This window comes from Raphanus sativus, chromosome 2, assembly GCF_000801105.2.
Source record: "Raphanus sativus cultivar WK10039 chromosome 2, ASM80110v3, whole genome shotgun sequence".
NCBI lineage: Eukaryota > Viridiplantae > Streptophyta > Magnoliopsida > Brassicales > Brassicaceae > Raphanus > Raphanus sativus.
This window is the reverse complement of record NC_079512.1, coordinates 18,818,702-18,829,262: the sequence shown is the minus strand read 5'-3', so window position 1 is coordinate 18,829,262 and position 10,561 is coordinate 18,818,702. Positions and strand designations below refer to the sequence as shown.

The following is a 10,561-nucleotide window of genomic DNA, read 5'->3' as shown; positions in this document are numbered from 1 at the left end:
TGATTATATCTAAAGTTTAATTAACTTTTATTCGTGTAGCTTGCTTTCTTGAATATAATTTCCAGTTATGAAAATTCAATAATATGAGTACAAATAATTTTAGTTCGTTCATAATGAATGAAACAAAAAAAAATTTTATTTACCTACCATAATATAATTGTGTAACCGATTAATTGTATATTTAAGGTATATCTAAATGGATATGCAACCACAATTTAATTTAAAACTATAGAAGTCAACATGACCTCCATTAGTTCACTTTAATATATACTCAAATTTTTTAAAAAGGATAACATGAAAACCATCTGAAGCTACCACAAATTTTTAAATTATTTCTTCATTTTGGACAAAAGGAATAACTATTTTAAATAAGGAAAATATGTCTTATTACATATAATTCATCTTCACCTAAAATTTTTTCAAAGACAAAAATTATTATAATACACATCTCTTACAAATATAAATTTAAAACACAAACAACAATATTATACAAAAGAATAATAATAATATATATCAAAAGTAAATATCCCGCCCGTAGGGCGGGCCGACTCTAGTTTATTTATATAAAGTTCAGTTTTCTCCCTCCTGAGCTATGACAACTCAGCATCCACGTCATAAACTCAGTTCACAGGAACGCGACATGTGTCCCGTTAGCCAAAACTCTGTGTTTTATTTATTCCGATTTATATTTCGTTTGGGCTTTAGATTGCACACGGACTTTTAAATGAATCTTTGTAAAGCCCACCTGAAAAATAAGCAATTCTGACTTAAAACGCGTCGTTTTCTATTTTTTCGTAGCCAACCTCGGATTCTCCGTAGCCTCCGTCAATTCTTAATGCCACCAGATTTCTTTACCTATTCACGTCACCGGCATAATTAATATTCAGAGGTTACAAAATCTCGATGAAACCAAACAACGCATTAACCAATCCTCTCCACTCCTACCACAATTTTTCCTTAAATGCATCGCCCATTAATTATTTTTCTGAATCCTCTACTATAAAAAGGTATGTTTTATACCCTCAAATCCATCAATTCAAGCTTCTCAATCTTAAGCTCTCCAAAAAATCCGGTGAGTCTAACGTGATGGTGTCGACTATTTGCTTCGTGTTGTTTCCAGTTTGGGACCTGATAAGCAATCGTAATGATAAGCCATAGCTGCGTCCATGACCTCTCCGCTCATCACAGCGACGTCCGTCAATTCGGTGCGGTGCTGCAATGATTACTCTTTGTGAGCAGTACAAAACAGATTTGGTTTAGAATCAGAGGGACCCGTGTGAAGAGAAGCAGTGGTCTGAGAATCGAGTGGCGTTACATGAGAGGCGGATCTGAGCGACTAGAGGAGGTGAAGGAGTCTTCAGACGGGGTGCGGTGTGTTGTGATGGTTGTGGGAGGATTTGGATGCGGTGGTTATGAGTAGGAGTACAATGAAGGATACATCAATGATGATGAGGATGAACTCACAAGGAGAAATATTTTTCCGTTGAGGTTTCACGAAGGTTTGTAACAACACCATTTCTTATCTGCGTAATTACGGAGTAGAGAAGTGAAGGAAGGACAAGAAAGGAGGAGGAGAGAAAATACAGGAAGGAGAGGAAGATGATGATGACGGTGGTGGGGTTAATTCCGAAGGAAAAGGAAACTATAAACAATTAGGTTTGTAAGCACACATGTAAACATGTCACACGCTTACAAAAACAAAGAAACACTTTGGTTCAAAATTTTACTAATTCATTAACTCAACCAATTGGTTAAGCAAACCAGATCATTTCAGTTTTTTTAGGAAACATAGAATCCTTCGGTTGAAAAGTTACTTGATTCATTGACTAAACTAATTAATTAAGAAAATCGGGTTAAATAAACTTTCGTATTATAATATACCTCAACATTGTAAAAGATGTTTTTTATTATGATACATCACATTAATTTATTATTATTTAATATTTTAACTTTAAAACTGCTTATTAAATAGTTCAAATGATATATTTTAATATTTTCAACTGAAATTTTCTTAGTAAATTTAATAAATTTAAAAATTTTATATTTTTAAACAAGAATTTATTTTATAAGTAGATATAAATTCAGTTACGAATATCTTCATTGTTCACATCTACACGAATGCTGAGTAATTATAATATGAGCTTAAATAATATAATATGTATATATATTTATTTATTTAAAATTTATAAATATATAATAAAATGAAATAATTTATGCCTATAATATAATTATTATAAGGATTATATTTTATTTGTTAGTCAGACATATTTGGTTTCAAAAGTTCTATTCAATTTTTTTTGCCAAAAAATATTTCTAATCAATAATTTTAATAACATAGTTAACTTCGTTTTCATATATAATAATACATATAAAATTCTAACAAACACATATATATATATATATATATATATGTCTGTATAAATAGTAACAATAGTTTCATATAATCTATTTATTTATCTTAAAGTATTTTAAGTTATATTGAATAAGTTATTTCTTTATGTTATGAAAATTCTTAGTTTTAAGAAAAATGTATGAACAAGAAAAAAATTGTTTCTTGAAACAATATATAAATAAGAGAGAAGTAGCTTCACACTCTCCTTATTCCAATCCACCGTTGTTTTTAAAAAATCTATGTAACTTACTGTATATAATTTTATAATAATTAGATAAGTACATAATTTCTTATAAATAGTAAAATTGTTGTAAATTTTAATGAATCTTAATGCTACTTTTAGTTAAAAATAAATAAGAACATTTTATAAAATTATAATATTAATTTTTTACTCGTCTGCCCGCCCGTAGGACGGGTTTACCCTAGTGATATATATTTCTCACTTAGTTCTTCAATACAGAATTTTTCACCGGTACTACTTTGATCTGCCTCACCTACAAATAATAGACACAGATGACAATCTCCAATTTGTAAAACATAACCTGTTGGAATAAACCAAATTTTACACACAATACAATTGTAATTTTCGGTATCTACCAAATTTATTAGATATCAAAACATTAAACAAAATGTGTAAAAAGTTTTAGAACCTGGACAATTGAGAATATACCAAAACATTAAGCAATAAGTAGATTTTCCAGTTAATGATCCCCCTAAATCTTGTAGATGCCCTTAGACATATAATCAAATTTACAGTAATTAAAAATAGCCCAATTTATTTTAAATATGTAGGCCTATTACAACTGTTGGATAATAGTGTTGAAAACCAATTTAAAATATAGCCCATTTTTATTTCATATTTTATAGAATAAATATTAATTATAAGTAATAATTATGATTTTAAATTAGTTTTGACTCTTTGAGCGTATATAATTCAATATTTATATAATAAGAATTGTTAATACTAGATATAAGGGAAATTGTCAAAAATACCACTTTCATGATACCATTTTTCAAGTTTACACTAACCAACTTTACCATTAAAATTTTAATAGAAAAATACTATTATACCCCTAACTAATTAAACCTAAAACTACCATTTCTTCTCCACGATTTCTTAAAAATTGAGATTCATATTAAACGTGGTCAGATCTGGGAAGTCTCCGGTGGTGATGAGTTCTCCGACCAGATTCGACGACTTTGGCCAGATCTGACGACACTGACGAGTTCTCCGGCCAGATCCGACGACGCTGAAGAGTTCCTGGCGAGATTTGACGAACGCTGACAAGTTTCCGGCGAGATCTGACTATGCTGACGAGTTTTTCGGCGATATCTGACGTGGCTAACGAGTTCTCCAGCGAAACTGACAGACTCTACAAGCTCAGACGAACAAGACGATCTCTCTCCCAACGCGTAAGAAACACTAACAAAGGTAAAAGGATAATAGATGGTGATTTTCGTCTTTTTCTGTAATTGTAACTTGATTTATCAAAATCGATATGTTTCTGAGAAAGAAGACAGAAGTTTTTCTCATGAAGTTTTGAAATCTAAAATTATAAGACTTTATAAATTGGGTCATTTCAAGTCTTATTGTTCATCTGTTAGCAATCAAAAGACATAGAGCTTAACATATATTTAATTCATGAGAAATTATTAACCTAAGAGTAAATTTATTCCATGATTACTTCTTCTCTTGATTGATCTCGTAATGTTACAGGGAATTACAAAGGTGTGATGTGAGCTTTTGGATTTAAAGGATACTGTGGAGAATATGTGTGGTGATATGCATATCAAGTACCTCACTTTCTTGAGGTAATACAATGCTACTATTTATTTTTTAGCAATGTTTAGTATATGCAATATATGAGGTGAAATGTTGGTGTTTTGTTATTGTAATGTTCTGTTTGGTACTTATGAGATTCATATTTTATGTCTTGTTTTGTGTATAATATCTATAGAAGCAGTGTAGATTGAGCATGAGTTTGTTGAGTTACAAAAGCATGTTATTTTTGTATCTTGTTTTTGGAAGTGAGTGTTGATGCTTATGAATAATATGTGACTGGCTTGAGTTCAGATTTTGAAGAACGATAAGGTTGGTGAGTTGTTTGAAGAAGCAAGAGAGACTCTCAACAAGAACGTAGTTTATGTGATTAAAGAATGACTATTTATAACGCTTTATAAAAGTTGCAGAATATGTTTCTTAATACATTCTTCTCTCTCATCTTCTTAAGACATCTCTTATACTAAAACAATTGTCTCTCTCTTATAAGTTGCCTAGTTGGAGAGATTGGTTGGACGTGTAAGTGAGTTTGGTTCAGTCGTTTCTTTTATAGAAAAGTGAGATATGGAAAAGTCTTGATGTTGTCATATTATGTTAATAATGACTAACAAGAACTGAGTTTTGCAAGTACAAACTCTGTTGGAACTAGATTCAAATGATTTACAAAGTTTTATAATTTAGTTTATAAATATTTATAATTAACTTATAGAATGCAGTAGATATTTTATAAAGTATTATAAATCAATTTATAAACTTGTATGAATCAATTTATACATTCTTGTAAATCAAAATAAAATATCTTATAGACTAGTTTATAAGATTTCATAACTCAGTTTCTGAATCTTTATAAATATTTATGAATCATATAAGCTTTTATATACAATATATTAACTCTTATATTATTGTTTACATACCCTTATAAACTCTTATTAATTATTATACAAACCATTATATATTGTTTTATACGGCTTTCTAAATGCTTATAGACTCTTTTACTTGATTTATAAACATATACGACTCTTAAATACCCCTTATAAATTGAATATAAGCTTTTATAAAGTTTTTGTAAACTCCTACTAATAGTATATATACCCCTTATAGATTATTTATAAACTTTCATAACTTATAAATTGAATATAAGCTTTCATAAAGTTTTTATAAACTCTATTAATAGTATACATACCCCTTATAAATTATTATAAACTTTCATAATTTTCTTATAAACATTTATAAATGGTTCATAGATTATTTAACTTGTTTTATATGCCTTTATTAATAGTTTATATACTCTTACAAATAATTTTACATACCCTTATAAGACTTTGTAAAGAGATGATGATACGTGGCAGATTCTGAGGCACATGCTAACAGTAAGCAAGGCTCCACGGCTTCAGAAATTCTACATACATTTATAAATTGTTTTATAATCCTTTATAATGGTGTATAAACTTTATAAATTTTTTTTAACCCTTATAAATTATTTATAAATTATTATACAAACCATTATAAATTATTTTATAAGGCTTTCTAAATGGGTATAGACTCTTTTAGTTGATTTATAAATATATACAACTCCAATAATACCCCATATAAATAGAATATAAGCTTTCATAACTTTTTATAAACCCTTATTAATAGTATACATACCCTTTATAAATTATTTATAAACTTTCATAACTTTCTTATAAACATATATAAATGGTTTATAGATTTTATAACTTGTTTTATATGCCTTTATTAATGGTTTATATAATCTTACAAATAATTTCACATACCCTTATAAATTGTTTTATATTGGTGTATAAACTTTATAAATTATTTTTATAAACCCTTATAAATTATTTACATACTCTTATAAACCCTTATAAGTTATTATATAAACCATTATAAATTGTTTTATAAGGCTTTCTAAATGGTTATAGACTCTTTTAGTTGATTTATAAATATATACAACACTAATAATACACCTTATAAATTGAATATAAGCTTTAATAACGTTTTATTAACCCTTATTACTAGTATACACACCCCTTATAAATTATTTATAAACTTTCATAACTTTCTTATAAACATTTATAAATGGTTTATAGATTTTATAATTTGTTTTATATGCCTTTATTAATGGCTTATATACTTTTACAAATAATTTTACATACCCTTATAAGGCTTTGTAAAGAGATGATGATACGTGGCAGATTCTGAAGCACATGTGGACAGCAAGTAAGGCTTCACCGCTTCAAAAATTTTACATACCCATATAAATTGTTTTTATAATCTTTTATAATGGTGTATAAACTTTATAAATTATTTTATAAAGATTTATAAATTAGCTATGAAAGTTATAAAAACTTATAAATTATTAAAACAACTATTATCCAGGTGAAGTTTCAAAGACTCTATTACAACACCACGTGGGGCGTTTGCTTCTTTGCTATCCCCAAGGCAAGTTTAAATAGTTTTATAAACTTTTATAAATAGTTATAAAAATATTTATGTGTGTTTATTAACTTTATAGAAGGTTGATACAAGGTTTTATAAGCTCTTATAAAATTTATAAATGATTCATAAATGATTTTATAAACTCTTAATAGTTTGTGGCTTGTCCTCTTGTCTACAATAAATGTATAAGCAGGCTGCCAAAATGCATCCTGTTTCTTTTCCTGGTTGACTTTTGATCCTCCGGCCTCTTAAATATTTCATTAGCCCAATCCTACATATCATCATTAACAACAACAAAAAAAAATCCATTAGCTTTCTAACAACATATCTCCATGCTATGAATTTACCAAACCAGTTTAACAGAAAGAGACGAAGAACGTTACCTTGATAGTTCCAACAAGCCCTAGCCTGTGAAAACAAAAATCAATCAACGAGTAATTAATCTCACAATGAACACACACTTCAAGACATGAATCTAGCAAACATAAACAAACACTTTCACCTGCACAAACAGAAACTACACGTATTATTCACAAAGAGCAAAACTTTCAATGCACATTAGAAAAAGGAACCTCCTTTAGTTATGATAATTGACCACATGATCTGTCAAACAGAGTAATCTCACAATGAACACATACAACAAGACATGAATGGCAACATAAAAGGACAAAACTTTCAGTGCTTAAAAGGTAACAAGTTACATTAATTTAGCTAAAGCCATCTCTTGCTCCATCATTTCGTCAGTAGCATCACTCGCTTCTTCTGAGAGTAGTCTCGTGAACTACACAACAAATAAAATATGGAAGCTAATGAACCATCACTTAATCAAAATATATCGGATGTATATAGTCAAACCCTATGTGGTATCGTAATAAAATTCTAAAAGTACTTGAAATCCATATTTACAAAGGGGTTATAAAACTCTTTCTATTACAACTTGTGATTTTTGATGAGAATTCGACACTTTGAGATTTCGAGTCTCGATCTCATCTGCTTTGTGAGAGAGAATACACTCGATCTCGCCGCCTTCGCACGATCTCGTCGTCTCCCGTCGTCGTCGCTCGATCGCGTCGTCGTCGCTCGATCTCGTCGCAGTAGATTGATCTCGTCACAATCGCTTGATCTCGTCGCATTCGTCGCCGTCGCTCGATCTCGTCGCCATCGCTTGACCTCGTCGCCGTCGCTCGTTGCCGTGAGAGAGAAGACAATTTGTTCTCGTCGGAGAATTTTTTTACAGAGTAGAGAAGAAGATAATGGTTGAGAAGAATAGACAAGGGTCAGTTTAGTAATTCACCCATTAATGCTTGATGTATTTATGAAAATGTCTTTTTATTGATGGTATTGTTGAATTGTGGTACTACACAAAGTGTAGTTATGAAATTTCCCCACAGATTATATATGGAATTTAGAATAAAATAGGCTAAATAACATTAATATTTTTTTTTTGAACAACACATTAGCATTAATATAATATATTTTTAATTTTTATTGACTTAAGAAATTTTATGTAATTTTAAATTTAGAATATTATCATAAAAATTAAAAAAATATGCAGAAAATAAAATTAGAAATGATTTTTCTTATATATCGAAATGTCTTTTCTATTTGGTTATTTTACAATGAATTTAGCGTAAGAATATTGTAGAAATTTATTTTATATATTAAAAATTGCTAACTAGGTAAATTTTGTATGAAATATGTTGTATTGGAAATATGAACAACATTGCTATAGAACTACACTATATACAAAATTAAAATGTAACAATTTATTTAAAATAGTAACTGTAAAATAAAACCTAAACATATAAAATTAATAATATTTGCTGAGACAACAAAATATATTATCAAATGAGAGATGAGTTATATACGATTTTGCTGTATGAATATCCAACATCAATTATTTGTGATCAATACCATATGAAAACATATTAAATTAACCGATCTTAATTAAATTTGATGCATAAAAAATAAGCCATATGTGATCGATGTTTCATCTATTCATCTATATCAGAAAGAAACCTCAGGATAATGTTTGTTGAAAATGATTGGTCCCAGTCCCATAGGAAAACTCATATGATTTAGGAATTACAATAGTCAGATGCTAATATCCAAAAAAAACTACGTATATATGTTATGACTTTCACGTAAACGGTAAACCTAACACTATAAAACTGGTTAAGATCTGCACCTTAAGTTCAGTTTCCTCCCTCCTAGGCGCGCCACGTAAGATTCCATGTCACAAATTCGGATGTTGTGAGCGTGCCACGTGTCATAGTCGACAAAAACGCAACGTATCATTTAACTCTGAATCACGTGTGTTTGTCTTTGTTCTAGGCCTTAAGTTTGGTCAATTCAATCAGCCCAACAGATAGTTTCTCTAACTTCAAACGCGGCTGAAAGCGTCAATTTGATATTAGGGTAGAACCAATTTCACCTCCACCGTTGTCGATGAAGACACAACCTGAGATCTGGTAGAGTTCTTTCATCTTCCTAAAAATCCTAACAACCCCAAGAGCCACCAGTTATAGATTCATCCTCTTTCTTAAATTCTTTCTTAAATACTTTACCCACGATATACCTTGAATGCGAGCTTCACTCACGCAAAGCGGTGTGACTGCCACTACAAAAAGTGAGCTTTGTTACTATCAGAACCACCTACTCATGAGTCATGATCAGAAGAAGAGGAAGGAGAACATCATCATCTAACCGAAACTTAAATTATTCATCTTCTTTATCGATCTATGAAGTTCTGCAGCAACAATGGAGCTTCGTGATGAAGAGTTAGACGAATCATAAATTAGAAGCTCTGACTGTGGCTTCCATGTCGTCGTTTCATCTACGGCTCTAAAAATCTGAACTGTCAAGGCGACTGACATTGAATGAGAGTTATCCTCTTCAAGGCAGTGTATCATAATCTATAAAAGGTTTGCCGTCTTATCGATTTGATATACAATTAGCATTTGCTTTACTTCAGATCTAAGAAGGGCCTGCGTAGTTATTTTGTAAGCGTTTGATTGGAAGCGTTAGTACCTAAAGTCTTGGTAGTTCGACGATTCGTTTTCAGGTTTCTGATTTCTTCCAATCTGATTATTTTATGAAATTCGATGCAGATTCTTAAAAAGAAACACGAGCGCTCTAGGTCTCCTCATATGCCTTATTATCTATTCTGATTGAGTAGTGTGCTTGGTGCTTCTTAAGAACAAAGTCTGCTTATTTTGTTTCTCATAATATTTATCATAGTGTTGTTAATTGACCTGAAGAGATATTGTCATAATTTCTGTTCTCATCCCATTAGAACTTCTATATCTGTTCTCGCGGGATCCATGTATGCCGTGGTATGGTTTAATGTGGGTCACACTTGAGTCATAAGTTTTGTCTGAAGCTTGCAACCCATGTGGCTGTCAAATCATGTTTCTTTTTCATCTCTTTTGTAGACTACTTTCAGTGGGTTACAAGCAAGGAGGCAGTACATGAAGAAGACGTAGAGTTGTGGCGTTGGGTGAGAAATACATAGGTAACTTATATAATTTTGGAATCTTATGAATTTTTTTCTGCAAAAAAAACACTACTTGTACAAAGGCTTTCTCACATGTAAGTGGAGTGGCATCAATTCTTACTGGTTCTCCTTTCGCCTACAGTCTCCACTACTCACACCGGTGCTGCAAGAACATCATCATCATCATTAGGTATTTACTCATTTGGGTGTTGTTGGAAGAGGAACGAAGCGTGTTTTGATGAATGCAACTTCTGCTCTGCAGAGTCGAATCCATCAAAGAAACTAGTTCCTGAGTCTCCAAACAAAGCAAATGGCAACTCTTCTTGAAGATGAAATACGAATAGAAATGTCTATTACTAAGATTTAGCAGAAGAAGCTGAGTAAAATGTTTGGTATACCCTCATGGATCCTTCAAGACAAGGTTTTCGAATTCTTATATTGTATTTGAGTTCTT

General features: G+C 30.5%; 1 long non-coding RNA gene across 1 annotated transcript; it reads right to left on the bottom strand.

Annotated features, from left to right (window-relative positions):
* Positions 1-6,682: 6,682 nt before the first annotated feature.
* LOC130507541 (uncharacterized) lies at positions 6,683-7,559 on the bottom strand. Its single transcript, XR_008942358.1, has 3 exons — positions 7,313-7,559; positions 6,995-7,019; positions 6,683-6,882 (listed from the first exon to the last, which is right to left on the bottom strand). It is a non-coding gene; the product is annotated as an uncharacterized LOC130507541 (long non-coding RNA).
* Positions 7,560-10,561: the final 3,002 nt, after the last annotated feature.